The sequence below is a fragment of the Saccopteryx leptura genome, chromosome X, assembly GCF_036850995.1.
Source record: "Saccopteryx leptura isolate mSacLep1 chromosome X, mSacLep1_pri_phased_curated, whole genome shotgun sequence".
Classification (NCBI taxonomy): domain Eukaryota; kingdom Metazoa; phylum Chordata; class Mammalia; order Chiroptera; family Emballonuridae; genus Saccopteryx; species Saccopteryx leptura.
This window is the reverse complement of record NC_089516.1, coordinates 43,832,068-43,849,442: the sequence shown is the minus strand read 5'-3', so window position 1 is coordinate 43,849,442 and position 17,375 is coordinate 43,832,068.

Genomic DNA, 17,375 nt, shown 5'->3' with positions numbered 1-17,375 from the left:
TGGGACGGGAGGGGAGAGAGAGAGAAAAAAAGAGAAGGGGGGAGGGGTGGAGAAGCAGATGGTTGCTTCTCCTGTGTGCCCTGACCACGAATCAAATTCGGGACTTGCACATGGCGGGCAGACACTCTACTGCTGAGTCAGCTGGCCAGGGCCTTGTATTACTATTATAATCAGATAAAATAAAGATATTTTCATTTTGGAGTTAAAATGAAGTATGGCAACATGGCATAAATGAAAAGTGAAGAAAAGAAAGATCCATTTATGTTGCTGTGAGTGTATCTATCTATATATATTTTTTTATTTATTCATTTTAGAGAAGAAAGAGAGAGAGAGAGAGGAAAGGGGGGAGGAGCAGGAAGCATCAACTCCCATATGTGCCTTGACCAGGCAAGCCCAGGGCTTTGAACCTGCAACCTCAGCATTTCCAGGTCGATGCTTTATTCACTGCGCCACCACAGGTCAGGTGCTGTGAGTGTATCTAATCCATTGATTCTAACTGTAATACTGAGCTTCCATCTCCTCAGTATTACAAACAACTTTACAATGAAAATGTATTTTTAAAAAATATTTATTGATTGATTTGAGAAAGAGGGAGGGAGCAAGATTACATAGCTGCTTCACTTTAGTTGTTCATTGATTGCTTCTCGTATGTGTCTTGACCAGGCAAGCATAGGGTTTCAAACCAGCAACCTCAGTGTTCCAGGTCAACACTCTATCTACTGCTCTGCCACAGGTCAGGCTACAATGAAAATCTTATATGCATCTTCGTATGGACCTGAAGATTATATACCCAAGGATGGTGTAATGCAGTGGTCCCTAACCCCTGGGTGGCGGACCGGTACCGGTCCATTAGCCATTTGGTACCGGTCCGCAGGGAAAGAATAAATAACTTCCATTATTTCCGTTTTATTTATATTTAAGTCTGAACAATGTTTTATTTTTTTAAAATGACCAGATTCCCTCTGTTACATCTGTCTAAGACTCACTTTTGACGTTTGTCTCGTAAGTTCGACAATTATATTTAAAAATATCACAGTTTTTACGCCGGTCGCATAATTTTATTTTGTGCATTTATCCGTCCCACCCTAAAGGCCGGTCCGTGAAAATATGTTCTGGGACATTAAACCAGTCTGTGGCCCAGAAAAGGTTGGGGACCACTGGTGTAATGGACACACCCTTCTGGTAGTTCCCATGATCCTGGCCTAGTGGCTTTCACAGCCTCGTGTAATCCCCTCCTCTTGAGTGTGTGCATGACTGAAGGTGACCAGATTTACATGATTACATGTATGTAATTATGTTTAAAATGAGTATGAGGCAACCATCTTGTCATTTCAAGGGATGAGACTTTTACTCCCTCACTGGCTTTAAGGTGGAGCAAGTGGCCACTTTGGGGAACCTCATGCAGCAAGGAACACAGGGTGGCCTCCAGGAGCTGAGCTTGGCCTCCGGGCACAGCCAGCAAGAAATCAAAGCCCTCAGTCCTACAACCACAAAAGCTAAATTCTGCCCACAATTTGAGCTTAGAAGCAGATCTTTCCCCAGTCAAACCTCAGACGAGACTGAAGCCCCAGTAGACATCTTCATTTAAGCTTTGTGAGACCCTAAGCAGAGAACCCAGTTAAGCAACACCCCGATTCCTGACCCACACACAGAAACTGTAAGACAATGTTGCATGTTGTTTTAAGCTGAGCAGTTTATGGTAATATTGTTACACTGCAATAAAAAACTGGTATAGATGGGATGTATAAGACCTTTATAGAGAAAATATTAAAACTTCATTAAAAGGTACAAAAGATGATCTGAATAAATGAAGACACATTTCACATTCTTGGATGAAACAATTTCATATTCTAAAGATTTCAATGATATACTAATGAATATGTAATTTTAATATCATTTCAATTTAAATCCCAGCTGAATATATTAAGGAAAATAAATAAAACTTATTTTTTAATATATATAAAGAGTCTACACAAAAACCTGTATATGGCCTGACCAGGCAGTGGCACAGTGGATAGAGCATCAGACTGGGATGCAGAAGGACCCAGGTTCGAGACCTCAAGGTCACCAGCTTGAGCGCAGACTCAACTGGTTTGAGCAAAAGCTCACCAGCTTGGACCCAAGGTTGCTGGCTCGAGCAAGGGGTTACTCCATCTGCTGAAGGCCCGCGGTCAAGGCACATATGAGAAAGCAATCAATGAACAACTAAGGTGTCGCAACGAAAAACTGATGATTGATGCTTCTCATCTCTCTCCGTTCCTGTCTGTCCCTATCTATCCCTCTCTCTCTGACTCTCTCTCTGTCTCTGTAAAAAAAAAACACACACACAAAAACCCCACCTGTATATGAATGCTAAAAGCAGCATTTTTTATAATAGCCATAAAGTAGAAAAAACCCAAATGTCAATCAACTGATGAATAAACAAAATGAGGTATTATATCTATATGATGGAATATTATCCATAAAATGAAATGTAGTACTGATACACACTGCAATCTGAGTTAAGCTTGAAAATCGCCTGACCTGTGGTGGTGCAGTGAAAAAAGTGTTGACCTGGAATGCTGAGGTCACTGGTTCAAAACCCTGGGCTTGCCTGGTCAAGGCACATATGGGAGTAAGTCCTTCCTACTCTCTCTCTCTCTCTCTTCCTCTCTCTCTCTCTCCTCTCTCTCCCTCTTCTTCTCTTTCTCTCTCCTCCCTAAAATGAATAATAAAAAAGAAAAGAAAAAAGAAACTTGAAAAATCTGCTAAGTGAAAAAAGCCTGACAGAAAAAGCCATGCACTGCATGATTCCATTCCTACAAAATGTCCAGAATAGGAAAATCCATTAAGATAGAAAGCTGGACCTGACCAGGTGGTGGCGCAGTGGATAGAACGTCAGACTGGGATGCAGAGAACCCAGGTTCGAAACCCCAAGGTTGCCGGCTTGAGTGTGGGCTCACCAGCTTGAGTGCAGGCTCATCAGCTTGAGCAGGGGTCGCTGGCTTGAGCGCGGGATCATAGATATATGACCCCATGGTCACTGGTTTGAGTCCAAAGGTCGCTGGCTTGAAGCCCAAGGTTGCTGGCTCGAGCAAGGAGTCACTCGGTCTGCTGTAGCCCCCACCCCACCCCGTCAAGGCACATATGAGAAAGCAATCAATGAACAACTAAGGTGCCACAACAAAGAATTGATGCTTCTTATCTCTCTCCCTGCCTGTCTGTCTGTCCCTCTCTGTCCCTCTCTCTGACTCTCTCTGTCTCTGTAAAAAAAAAAAAAAAAGATAGAAAGTTGGTTAGTGATTGCCAGGGGTTGGGGGAAAAGGGAATGAAAGAGGAATGACTGTTAAAGGGTACGGAGTTTATCTCTCAGGTGATGAAAATGCTCCGGTATTAGATAGTGGTGATGGTTTTACAACTTAGCAAACATACTAAGAACCATCAACTGACCTGTGGTGGCACAGTGGATAAAGCATTGGCCTGGAAAGCTGAGGTCTCAAGTTCAAATCCCTGGGCTTGCTTGGTCAAGGCACATATGAGAAGCAAACTACCAGCTGATGCTTCCTGCTCTGCCCCCTTTCCCTTCTCTCTCTCCTCTCTAAAAAAATCAATAAATAAAATAAAATATTTCCCTGGCTGGATGGCTCAGTTGGTTAGAGCATCATCCTGCAAGGTAGAGGTGGGTGGTTCGATCCTTGGCTGGGGCACATACAGAAACAGATTGATGTTTCTGTCTCCGTCTCTCTTCCTCCTCTCTCTGAATTCAATTAAATAAATAAATAATGTATATAAAATCATTGAATTGTACAGCTTAAAATCGTGAACTTGGCCCTGGCCGGTTGGCTCAGCGGTAGAGCGTTGGCCTGGCGTGCGGGGGACCTGGGTTCGATTCCTGGCCAGGGCGCATGGGAGAGGCGCCCATTTGCTTCTCCACCCCCCACCCCCTCCTTCCTTTCTGTCTCTCTCTTCCCCTCCCGCAGCCAAGGCTCCATTGGAGCAAAGGATGGCCCGGGCGCTGGGGATGGCTCCTTGGCCTCTGCCCCAGGCACTAGAGTGGCTCTGGTCTTGGCAGAGCGACGCCCCGGAGGGGCAGAGCATCGCCCCCTGGTGGACGTGCTGGGTGGGTCCCGGTTGGGCGCATGCGGGAGTCTGTCTGACTGTCTCTCCCCGTTTCCAGCTTCAGAAAAATACAAAAAAAAAAAATCGTGAACTTCATAGTCTGACCTGTGGTGATGCAGTGAATAGAACATAGACATGGAACACTGAGGTTGCTGGTTTCGAACCCTGGGCTTGCCCAGTCAAGGCCCATACGAGAAGCAGCTATGAGTTGATGCTTCCTGTTCCTCCTCCACCATCTTTCTCTCTCTCAAATTAACATATAAAATAGTTTTTAAAATGTTGACCTTTATATTATGTAAATTATATCTCAATAAATAGATATCTATATAAAAGAATAAAGGTCTGCGAATACCTAAATCAATTCTGCAAAAGGGGAAATATCACCTCACACCTGTCAGAATGGCTATCATCAGTAAGTCAGCAAACAACAAATGTTGGTGAGAATGTGAAGAAAAGGGAACCCTTGTTCCCTGTTGGTGGTAATGCTAATTGGTGCAGCTACTATGGAAAACATTATGACATGCCTTAAAAAATTAGAAACAGAACTACCTTGTGACCTAGCAATTCCACTTCTGGGTGCTTATCTGAAGAAACTCAAAACACTAATTCGAAAGAATAGTATGTGCACTCCTGTGTTCACTGTAGCATTATTTACAATAGCCGAGATGTGGAAGCAACCTAAATGCCCGTCAACAGAAGCCTGGATATATGTGGTACATATATGCAATGAAATATTACTCAGCCATAAAAACAATGAAGTCTTACCATTTGAGACATCATGGATGGACCTTGAAGGTATCATGTTAAGTGAAATAAGTCAAAGAAGAACAAATACCATATGGTTTCACTCATTTGTGGAATCTAAAAAAAAAGCTATCTATTCCTGGCCGGTTGGCTCAGCGGTAGAGCGTCGGCCTGGCGTGCGGGGGACCCGGGTTCGATTCCCGACCAGGGCACATAGGAGAAGCGCCCATTTGCTTCTCCACACTCCCCTCCTTCCTCTCTGTCTCTCTCTTCCCCTCCCGCAGCCAGGGCTCCATTGGAGCAAAGATGGTCCGGGCGCTGGGGATGGCTCCTTGGCTGCTGCCCCAGGCGCTAGAGTGGCTCTGGTCGCGGCAGAGCGACGCCCGGGAGGGGCAGAGCATCGCCCCTGGTGGGCAGAGCATCACCCCTGGTGGGCGTGCCGGGTGGATCCCGGTCGGATGCATGCGGGAGTCTGTCTGACTGTCTCTCCCCGTTTCCAGCTTCAGAAAAATACAAAAAAAAAAAAAAAGCTATCTAAATAAACAAACAAAACAGAAACAGACTGATAGATACAGAGAGAAAAATTATAAATTGCCAGATTGAGGGGTGTGGAAGGCTGGGGGAAGGGGGTCAGGGGATTAAGAAATACAAACAGGCCATTACCAAGTAGTCACGGGATGTCGAGCATAGAGAATATACTTAGTAATATTGTAATAACTATGTATGATAACAGACAGGTATCAGATTACCAGGGGGATCACTTCGTAAGTTATATAAATGTCTAACCACTGTTCTGCACACCTGAAACTAACATAATATTAAATAACAACTGTAACTGAAAAACTAAATTTAAAAAGGATATAAACAGATTTAAAAATTCTATAAAAGGGGAGTAAAGAAGATGGACTTGACCTGTCAGATATTAGAATATGTTATGAGGCCAGAAAGGTAAATGGTGTTAGGGAAACTGGAAGAAAATAAGCTGGAGCCCTACCTCACACATGTACAAATGATAACCCCAGGCAGGTTCATACCTTAATGTAAAAGGAAAACATGTAAATTAACAGAAGAAAATATACTATGTAACCTAGGGATACAGAAGAACTTGAACAAAGTTTCAAAAGCACAAGCCATGGCCCTGGCCGGTTGGCTCAGTGGTAGAGCATCGGCCTGGCGTGCAGGAGTCCCGGGTTTGATTCCCGGCCAGGGCACACAGGAGAAGCGCCCATCTGCTTCTCCACCCCTCCCCCCCTCCTTCCTCTCTGTCTCTCTTCCCCTCCCGCAGCCAAGGCTCCATGGGAGCAAAGTTGGCCCGGGCGCTGGGGATGGCTCCTTGGCCTCTGCCCCAGACGCTAGAGTGGCTCTGGTCGCAACAGAAGCGACGCCCTGGATGGGCAGAGCATCGCCCCTGGTGGGCATGCCAGGTGGATCCCGGTCAGGCGCGTGCATGCGGGAGTCTGTCTGACTGCCTCTCCGTTTCCAACTTCAGAAAAAAAAAAATAATAATAATAAAGCATCTGGCCCTGGCCGGTTGGCTCAGTGGTAGAGCGTCGGCCTGGCGTGCAAGGGGTCTGGGGTTCGATTCCCGGCCAGGGCACACAGGAGAAGCGCCCATCTGCTTCTCCACCCCTCCCCTTCTCCTTCCTCTCTGTCTCTCTCTTCCCCTCCCGCAGCAAGGCTCCATTGGAGCAAAGATGGCCCGGGCGCTGGGGATGGCTCCTTGGCCTCTGCCCCAGGCGCTAGAGTGGCTCCGGTCGCAACAGAGCGACGCCCTGGAGGGGCAGAGCATCGCCCCCTGGTGGGCAGAGCGTCGCCCCCTGGTGGGCGTGCCGGGTCGGGCACATGCGGGAGTCTGTCTGACTGTCTCTCCCCGTTTCCAGCTTCAGAAAAATACAAAAAAAATAAATAAATAAAAAATAAAATAAAATATCAAAGCCTTACAAAAAATAATAATAATAATAATAAAGCACAAGCCACAAGGAAGAATGTTGATGACAATGTACATATCTAAATATACAATTTCTGTTTAATAAAAGACCCCATCCACAAAGTTAACAGACATGACAATCTGGGAACTATCTCTATGCCTGACATGATGGGAGGTTAAACATCTAGAACATAAAGGGGAATTTGGGAAATCAGCAAGAAAAAGACAGGACACCCCTGAATGGACAAAAGATAGGAACAGACAGGTTACACAAGAGGAAATCCATGAGGTTTTCAGACATAGAAAGACATGCTCAGTTTTACTAATGATTAGAGAAATGCAAATTTTTGTGTTAAGTGTAAAGGGAAAAATTACTTTATACCCATCATATTGGCAATAATTAGAAAAATGGAGCCCTGGGCGGTTGGCTCAGTGGTAGAGCGTCGGCCTGGTGTGCAGAGGTCCCGGGTTCGATTCCCGGCCAGGGCACACAGGAGAAGCGCCATTTGCTTCTCCACCCCTCCCCCTCTCCTTCCTCTCTGTCTCTCTCTTCCCTTCCCGCAGCAAGGCTCCATTGGAGAAGAGATGGCCCGGGCGCTGGGGATGGCTCCTTGGCTTCTGCCCCAGGTGCTGGAGTGGCTCTGGTCGCAACAGAGCGACGCCCCGGAGGGGCAGAGCATCGCCCCCTGGTGGGCACGCCAGGTGGATCCTGGTCAGGCGCAAGCGGGAGTCTGTCTGACTGTCTCTCCCCGTTTCCAGCTTCAGAAAAAAAAAAAAGAAAAGAAAAAGAAAAATGAATCACAGCAAATGTTGGGGGACATGTGGGGATATAGAAACCCTCACATACTGTGGGTGAGCATCTAGGCTTGAACAGCTATTCTGGGCAGGACTTAGTCAAAACTTAGGCCAGAGTTGTCAAGTACACCATGGTAAGAAGGTCGAGTACTCATAGTAGAAGGGAGCCTAGGAGAATTTTCCTTGAGAAAGGGTATCCGTGGGCCTGACCTGTGGTGGCACAGTGGATAAAGCGTCGACCTGGAAATGCTGAGGTCGCCGGTTCGAAACCCTGGGCTTGCCTGGTCAAGGCACATATGGGAGTTGATGCTTCCAGCTCCTCCCCCCCTTCTCTCTCTCTGTCTCTCCTCTCTCTCTCTGTCTCTCTCTCTCTGTCTCTCCCTCTCCTCTCTAAAATGAATAAATAAATAAAAATTAAAAAAAAAAAAAAAAAAAAAAAAGAGAGAGAAAGGGTATCCGTGCTGAGAACTAAAGGTTGAGGAGGAGTTACTCAAGGAAGAGCGTTTTCAGAGAGGGAGCTGCACAAGAAAAAGATCTGAGGTGAGAAACAGCATGGCATGTTTAAGGAAGTGAAGCAAGACCTGTGAGGCTGGAGAACAGCAGTGAATGTTCTAATTTCTCTCAATTTTTCTGTGAACCTAAAACTGCTAGAAATAAATGAAGCCTTTCTAAAAAAAGAGGCTGCTAGCCTGACCAGGCGGTGGCGCAGTGGATGGAGCGTCGGACTGGGATGCAGAGGACCCAGGTTCGAGACCCCGAGGTCGCCAGCTTGAGCGCGAGCTCATCTGGTTTGAGCAAAGCTCACAGGCTTGGACCCGAGGTCGCTGGCTCAAGCAAGGGGTTACTCGGTCTGCTGAAGCCCCACGGTCAAGGCACATATGAGAAAGCAAGCAATGAACAACTAAGGTGTCACAAAGTGCAACGAAAAACTGATGATTGATGCTTCTCATCTCTTCGTTCCTGTCTGTCTGTCCCTGTCTATCCCTCCCTCTAAAAAAAATAAAAAAAAGAGGCTGCTATTGAAAGAGCGATCAGTGAACACAGGGCTGAATCCATAGAATGGACATAACCGAAGACAGAATTAGTAATCTGGAAGATAATTTTGGGTTGTGGTTTTTAAAATGTATTAATTTGAGAGAGAGAAGAAGGGAGAGAGAGTGGGCGAGAGAGAGACAGGAGTAGGAACCTGCTCCTGTACGTGCCCTGACCAGGGATTGAACTAGCAACCTCTGTGCTTGGGATAATGCTCTCACCAACTGAGCTATCCAGCCAGGGCAGAAAGATAATTTTGAAGAAGCATTTCAAATATGAGGATCCCAAAAGACCAAGAGATAGACCACAGAAGAGGAAAATTAAAAGCCATGAAAGACTGATGTTGGAAATTCAACATGCATCCTTCCTTCCTTAGTGCTTTTGCAATGCTATACTTATTTAGAATCAGCTGCTCTCTTAAATACCTTCTGAAAAGGCCCTGGCCGGTTGGCTCAGTGGTAGAGCATCGGCCTGGCGTGCGGAAGTCCCAGGTTCGATTCCCGGCCAGGACACACAGGAGAAGTGCCCATCTGCTTCTCCATCCCTCCCCCTCTCCTTCCTCTCTGTCTCTCTCTTCCCTCCCGCAGTCAAGGTTCCATTGGAGCAAAGATGGCCCGGGCGCTGGGGATGGCTCCTTGGCCTCTGCCCCAGGCGACAGAGCGACGCCCCGGAGGGGCAGAGCATCGCCCCCTGGTGGACGTGCCGGGTGGATCCCGGTCGGGCGCATGCGGGAGTCTGTCTGACTGCCTCCCCATTTCCAGCTTCGGAAAAATACAAAAAAAAAAAAAAAAAACCTTCTGAAAATAGCACCCTGGTCCTCCAGACATTACTATCTAACATGATACCCTGTTCATTTCCTTTATTGCATTCATTGCAGCCTGTATTTATGTATTTGTTACTTGTCTGCCTCTTTCCCCCATCAGAATGGAAGTTGTATAAGGGCAGGGACACCATCAGTAAAGCTCATGGCTGTATCACTCTCTCAGTGTACCCAACATAAAGTATCCATGTAGTATTTGATTAATTAATTAACTGATTGATCTTGGGGAAATATAGAACTCCAAGGTTAAAGAAGAAGTTTCCAGCCTGACCAAGCAATGGCGCAGTAAATAGAGCATGAGACTGGGATGCGGAGAACCCAGGTTCAAAACCTCAAGGTCTTTGGATTGAGCACAGGCTCACCAGCTTGAGCGAGGGGCCACCAGTTTGAGCGTAAGATCATAGACATGACCCCATAATTGCTGGCTGGAGCCCAAAGGTCGCTGGCTTGAGCAAGGGGTCACTCAGTCTGCTGTAGCCTCCCAGTCAAAACATATGAGAAAACAATCACTGAACAACTAAGGAGTTGCAACAAGAACTTGATGCTTCTCATCTCTCTCCCTGTCTGTCTGTCCCTATCAATCCCTCTCTCTGACTCTTTGTCTCTGTCAAAAAGAAAAAAAAGGAAGCTTCTAAAGACATAAAATGGATTACCTAAAAAAAGTAGAAAAGCATCAGCCCTGACCAGAGAGCTCAATTGGTTAGAGCAGTGGTAGTCAACCTGGTCCCTACCGCCCACTAGTGAGCGTCCCAGCTTTCATGGTGGGTGGTAGCGGAGCAACCAAAGTATAAATAAAAAGATAGATTTAACTATTGTAAGTTGTTTTATAAAGATTTATTCTGCCAAACTTAGCGAAAATCCAACATAAAGTACTTGGTAAGTAATTATTATTATATGCTTTCACTTGCTGTAACTCTGCTTTATAAATTTTATAAAGTAAAGTTACTTCCTTACTTTATAAATCACCATCACTGTGGAACCGGTGGGCGGTTAGAAAGTTTTACTACTAACAGAGATACAACAGTAGGCGGTAGGTATAAAAAGGTTGACTACCCCTGAGTTAGAGCATCATCTCAATATGCAGAGGTTGCTGGTCCAATTCCCAGTCAGGGCACATGCAAAAACAGATTGATGTTTCTGTCTGTCTGTCTCTGTCTGTCTCTCCCCCTCCTCTTTCTCTCTAAAATCAATAAACAAATTTTTAAAAAAGAAAAAAATAGAGGAGCACCAGAGTTTTCTGAGTCAACACAGATACTTGAACACAATGATGTAATATCTTTTTTTCCCTTTGTTTGAGACAGAGAGAGAGAAAGACAGGGAGAGAGAGAGATGAAAAGCATCAACTCGTAGTTGCAGCACTTTAGTTGTTCATTGATTGCTTCTCATTTGTACCTTGTTGGGGGGCTCCAGCTGAGCCAGTGACCCCTTACTCAAACCAGTGACCTTGGACTCAAGTCAGTGAACTTGGGCTTCAAGCCAATGACCTTGGGTTTCAAGCCAGCAACCTTTGGGCTTAAGTCAGCAACCATGGGATCATACTGATGAACCACAGTCAAGCCTGTGACCCCACGCTCAAGTTGATGAGCCTGTGCTCAAGCCAGTGGTGACCTTGGGGTTTTGAATCTGGAAACCCAGTGTCCCAGGTCAACACTATCCATTGTGCCACCACTGGTCAGGCTGATGTAATATCTTAAAAACTATGAGGGGAAATTTTAAATCTAAAACTCTGTACTAAAAGAACCTAGAATTCAAGTATGAGAGCAAATAAAGATCCTTCCCAAATTCGGTGAAAAACATTGATTGACACATCCAACAACTCAACAAACACCAAGTTCAATAAATTAAAGAAGATTCATATCTAGGCCCTAGCCAGTTTGCTCAGTGGTAGAGCATTGGCCCAGTGTGTGAAAGTCCCGGGTTCGATTCCCGGCCAGGGCACACAGGAGAAGCGTCCATCAGCTTCTTCACTCCTCCCCTTCTCCTTTCTCGCTGTCTCTCTCTTCCCCTCCCGCAGCCAAGGCTCCATTGGAGCAAAGTTGGCCTGGGCGCTGACAATGGCTCCACAGCCTCCACCTCAGGCGCTAGAATGGCTCCGGTTGCAACATAGCAACGCCCCAGATGGACAGAGCATTGCCCCCTAGTGGGCTTGCTGGGAGGATCCCTGTCGAGTGTTTGCAGGTGTCTGTCTCTCTGCCTCCCCACTTCTCACTTCAGAGAAAAAAAAAGATCCATATCTATATACATCATAGTCAAACTTTCCAAAACTAAAGGCAGAATGAAAATCTTGGAAGAAGTTCAAATGCTATAGAAATGTTTACCTGAAACCTATGTACTCTTATTGATCAACGTCACTGTGTTAAAGTTAATTTTCTAAATAAAATTTAAAAATTAAAAAAAAATCTTGGAAGCAACATGAAAAAGTGACACATTATGTACAAAGGTACCACCATAAGGTTAACAGCTGACTTATAAAAAAAAACCCCAAAACGAACAACCTCGCCCCAAAAAACCCCATAGAGAACAGGAGGCAGGAAGATGGCATATTTAAAGTACAGTAATTGAAGAAAATGTCAACCATGAATTTTAGTGCAGCAAAAATATCTCTTTAAAATGTAGGAAAAATTTTGTTATATATATATCTTACCATAAGTAAAATTAAAAAAAAAATGAATGAGGGAGAATTAACCCTTTGAGTAGTGAGTTTTTTTTCATGCTCGTTGACCCCTGGGAGTGAGTTGTGTTTTTTTATTTCAAAAAATAAAATTAGTTTCAGTTACAGTTTTATTAACTTAAAATCATATTTGCTTGATAACCAATTTATGGAAACAAGAAGAACATACATTTGCCTTTTTTTTTAATGTTGCCTTACACATGTATGATCATACACTAGAGATGGTCAGGAGGCACGAGGACATACATGAACGTTCATATTACTCAAAGGATAAAGACATTCCTAGGTAAACATGTTATAAAGTACTGCACCCCAGATTCTGAAAGGCACTGTACCTCATTTCATCGAGTTCACGTAAAGACACCCAGTCCAGATAAATTTTGAAGAGTTTTATTAGAGGAGGAGATTTATTAAATATGCTGGTCGCATATGGCTGACATGGGGCATCAGGCCCAAATCGTGTAGTCCCCAAAATAGTTCAGGGGCTGTTCATATACCCTTGCTCACACACAGGTGGAGGAGAGCATGACATCATGGTACGAGCTGGCAACATTTGTCTAGGGCAGGGGTCGGGAAACTTTTTGGCTGAGAGAGCCATGAACGCCACATATTTTAAAATGTAATTCCGTGAGAGCCATACAATGACCTGTGTACATTACGCATTATCCAATAAAACTTTGGTGTTGTCCGGAGGACAGCTGTGATTGGCTCCAGCCACTGCAACCATGAACATGAGCGGTAGGAAATGAATGGATTGTAATACATGAGAATGTTTTATATTTTTAACGTTATTATTATTTTTATTAATGATTTGTCTGCGAGCCAGATGCAGCCATCAAAAGAGCCACATCTGGCTTGTGAGCCATAGGTTCCCCACCCCTGGTCTAGGGGATACACAGAAACATTAAGACTTTCAAGGTAACACAATCAAAGATATTTACAAATCCTTCAGGGTTCATCTTCCCTCATTAGCCTAGAGGTATGTTACTCTCAGGATTCCAGGAAGGGGGAGGAACTACAATCAATGCAAGATGGTTTGTAAATTCTGCCTCCTATTGAAAGAGAAGCAGTTTCTCCGTTAACCTTTATTTTATATTTAAAACGGGATGACCCATTGTTCTTGCAAGCCAGAAAGGGGGGAACGGGACAGGAAAGCCTGACCTTTCCTCCCAGAATATCAATATCAATTTTCAGCTTTTTGGTACCTTACAACAAACAAAAATATCACTAACATATTTGACCTACAAGAAATACTTGATAGATATATGAAATTTCAACTGCCCTTTTAAAATACTTTATTTATTGGTTTTTACAGAGACAGGAGAGAAAGGGGAGCATGGAATGGGAAGTATCAACTCATAGTTGCTTCATGTTAGTTGTTCATTGCTTGCTTGTTGTATGTGCCTTGACCAGGGAAGCCCAGGGTTTCGAACCGGCAACCTTGGCATTCCAGGCCGAAGGTCTATCCACTGCGCCACCACAGGCCAGGCTCAACTGCCCTTTTGTAGTCCCACTTGGCTGTCTGACCTCACACTTACTAACTGTAAGAATGAGACAGCACTCGAACTCCAGGTGTGCAGGCTTTATTAGAGGAGAAAGACCTGCCGGGGCTCTTCTCCGGGAAAAAGGACCCCCAAAACAGATTGAGGTAAAACTTTGTAGGGTTGGGGATAGCCTCGAGCAAGGGTGTGCTGGCATGTTCAGCTTTCTGGAATACTCCTCATTGGGGTGATTGACCAGCTTCCTGGAATTCCTTTGTCCCAGGGGCGACTGTCCGGTAATTAAGGTTGGGGTCAGGCAGCCAAGCCGAACAGCAAAAGGGCAGTTGTAATTCATGTATCTATCATTTCTCAACTCTGTGGTTACATATAAAAGAAAGGCAGTTATTAATTTTATAATATACGGTGAGGAGTGATGAGGAGAAAGAAGAGAAAAAATTGGAAAATTATTGCTTCTTCTGGAGAGAACTCAAGAAAAGAACCTTGCCAAGCCAAGTCTCCCATCCAGTTAAGGAGGTCATCAATTTCCGTGCTGTAAGGTCTGAACCAGGCGATGTTTTCGAAAACCTGAGTGAAGAAGTAAAAAAAACTTGCGAGGTGATAATTGTTAGTTGCTTGCTGTGAGTGCCAATTGAACACGGTGACATGGTGATACATGGTCTCCTGGATGAGCCTCATGAGACGTGCTGGTCTGGTTCCTCTCGAATGGGAGGACATGTGGAGATGTTTAGAGACAGGGAACCTGTTGGTGTAAGTTTTAGAAGGACTGAGTATGTGTGGTTTAAAGGAAGGGGGTTTGGAGAACATTCAGGAGGGAACTTCTTGGGCTGAGGGGCTGCTTCTTCCTGCTGTCATCCCTACCTATTTGATATTTCTCTTGTGAAGTTCTCCTTGGGGTATTGGAGAATAGGAGTGTAGGAGCATGTGATTGTAGGTAATTATAGAGATTTCTCTCATCCGGGCCTGTAGGAACTTGATAAAGAAGGGGGCAAGCATTAAAATTAGGCACAGAATTAAGATTGGTTCTATAATTGGTGCTAGCATGGAGAACAAGGGTTTTTTCCACCATTGTTCAGAGTAGAGGTCAGTACTGGCCTGGCCACTGCAGATTCATTCTTGAAGTTTTCGGAGAGAGTTGATATTCTCCTCGACCAGGCCAGACTCGTTATGTAGTAGCAACACTGTTCCTGTAAAAAGAGGCAAGTACCGCCTTTCTCTGCTGTTAATAGATCTAAAGGCCCTGGCCGGTTGGCTCAGTGGTAGAGCGTCGGCCTGGTGTGCAGAAGTCCCGGGTTCGATTCCCGGCCAGGGCACACAGGAGAAGCGCCCATCTGCTTCTCCACCCCTCCCCCTCTCCTTCCTCTCTGTCTCTCTCCCCCTCCCGCAGCCAAGGCTCCACTGGAGCAAAGATGGCGCGGGCGCTGGGGATGGCTCTGTGGTCTCTGCCTCAGGCGCTAGAATGGCTCTGGTGGCGACAGAGCGACGCCCCGGAGGGGCAGAGCATCGCCCCCTGGTGGGCAGAGCTTCGCCCCCTGGTGGGCATGCTGGGTGGATCCAGGTCGGGCGCGTGCGGGTGTCTGTCTGACTGTCTTCCCGTTTCCAGCTTCAGAAAAGTACAAAAAAAAAATAGATCTAAAGCCCTCCGGTTTTGTAGTGCGACCTGAGCTAGAGAGGTCAGTTGTCTCTGGAGGGAGGCTAGAGAGGTGGCTGAATTATCAAGGGCCTGTTCTAGGTCTGCCTTTAGTTGGTTAGTAGTCCATATACTATGGCCTAAGCCAGCCTTGCCTATCCTTATAGTCGTTATAGAGGTGGCAAGGGTAAGGTCAAGGAGGACCGGGAGGAAGGCAGCCTGTTTATTCCTGCTTGTTCTCAGCTGGTTTGAAAATTCTTCCTCTCCATAATATGTTAGTTGTGGTGCAACTATTACCGGGACACAAGGGAGGGGGGAAGAGGTGTTTAAGGTTTTTAGAATGGTTCCATTGCACCAGAAATGAGTTCCGTTAGGGCTGGTTAGAGAAGTTTTGATTGGGATAGTCTTATTGCATAACGTGGGTAGGCCGATTGGTGTAGCAAATTGAGAGGGTTGAGGTGGGGTCTTCTTGGAAGAGATGAACTCCAGAAGGAGAAAAAGGGTTGGATTTTTGGTGATGTTGAGTGTGTAGGGTAAAGGAACCACAGTGATGGGAGGCTTATTAAGAAAAGCACAGAGGCCCTGGCCAGTTGGCTCAGCGGTAGAGCGTTGGCCTGGCATGCGGGGGACCCGGGTTCGATTCCCGGCCAGGGCACATAGGAGAAGCGCCCATTTGCTTCTCCACCCCCCCTCCTTCCTCTCTGTCTCTCTCTTCCCCTCCCGCAGCCAAGGCTCCATTGGAGCAAAGATGGCCCGGGCACTGGGGATGGCTCCTTGGCCTCTGCCCCAGGCGCTAGAGTGGCTCTGGTCGTGACAGAGCGATGCCCTGGAGGGGCAGAGCGTCGCCCTCTGGTGGGCAGAGCGTTGCCCCTGGTGGGCGTGCCGGGTGGATCCCGGTCGGGCGCATGCGGGAGTCTGTCTGACTGTCTCTCCCCGTTTCCAGCTTCAGGAAAAAAAAAAAAGAAAGGCACAGAGAAAGCAGTGAGAAGTGTTGTATACAGAAGTGAGGTTGAGAACTTGGATGCCCTGTTTGATGAGTCCTAGCCATGAGAAAGGTCGAAGATATCTACTGTGGGTATTGACAGTCTGATTTTGTTGCTTTATTTAATGTATAGTATCTCCTTTATTCCTCTTGTCTCAATGCCCCATGCCTATTGTAGGCTGGGACCTGCTGCTAATTCCAGCTAGAAGCAGTGGTCACTAGGACTTAAACTCTAACTACAAAGTATAGAAATGTAACCACCCTTTCCCTAAGTACTTACAGGATTTACAGGTTACTCAGCAAACTGTTCAAAGACTGTCCAACACCCAAGGACTGACTTTCACATGACAAGTCCACACACCATAATCCTGACAACTCCCAGTGCTGCTAAAGTAGAAAAACGGCATGCCTTATTCCAACTACAAACCGGAAGCTGGTTGGTCTACGTATGGCAAATATATAAAGAAACTAAGGACTCTTTTAGTCAGGCTTTGGGAAAAGGGAAACTAGGGTAAAAAGAAAGTCAACTTAATTGTCACTAAAAGCTAAAGATTTTTAAATCAAGAGTTCTGACTTGGAAGGAATTGTATGGTTTTGATAATAGAAGGTATAAGGTATGAAAATACTTTTGAAAGAAAAAAGAAAAAGCAAGTTGTGTTATGAAGGCCAGTTATTTCTGGATAAGAAAGTTTATGAAAGTTGAAGGTTTATGTAAGTTGTAGAAGGTTTGTGCAGGTTGTAGGAGGTTTGTACAGAGAAAAAAAGAATTTGAACAGTCAGAAAACTAGTTTTTGAAAAATGTTTAATTAGTCACCCTAGCTAACAATCCTTCACTCTCCCCACTTATTGGGGCGACTCTTTCCTCCACCCTGACCATCTGGAGCTCAGAAACAGAGAAACAAAACCGACCCCTTGTCCTTCTATTCTCTATTCACCTCTTATCCTGCCTCACCCAATCAGGGGCTTTCTACTCGTGTAGGAACAACACCTATATGTGTCTCCCTACTAACTGGACAGAAACCTATACCCTAATCTATCTCACCTCAAATATCAATCCCATGAGCCTCTTCCAGTTCCTAATACACTACCCATCAATCTAAGGACCAAATGAGCTATACAGGTAATTCCTCTTCTTGTTGCTTTAAGAATTTCTATAAAAATAGGTCTAGGGGCAGGG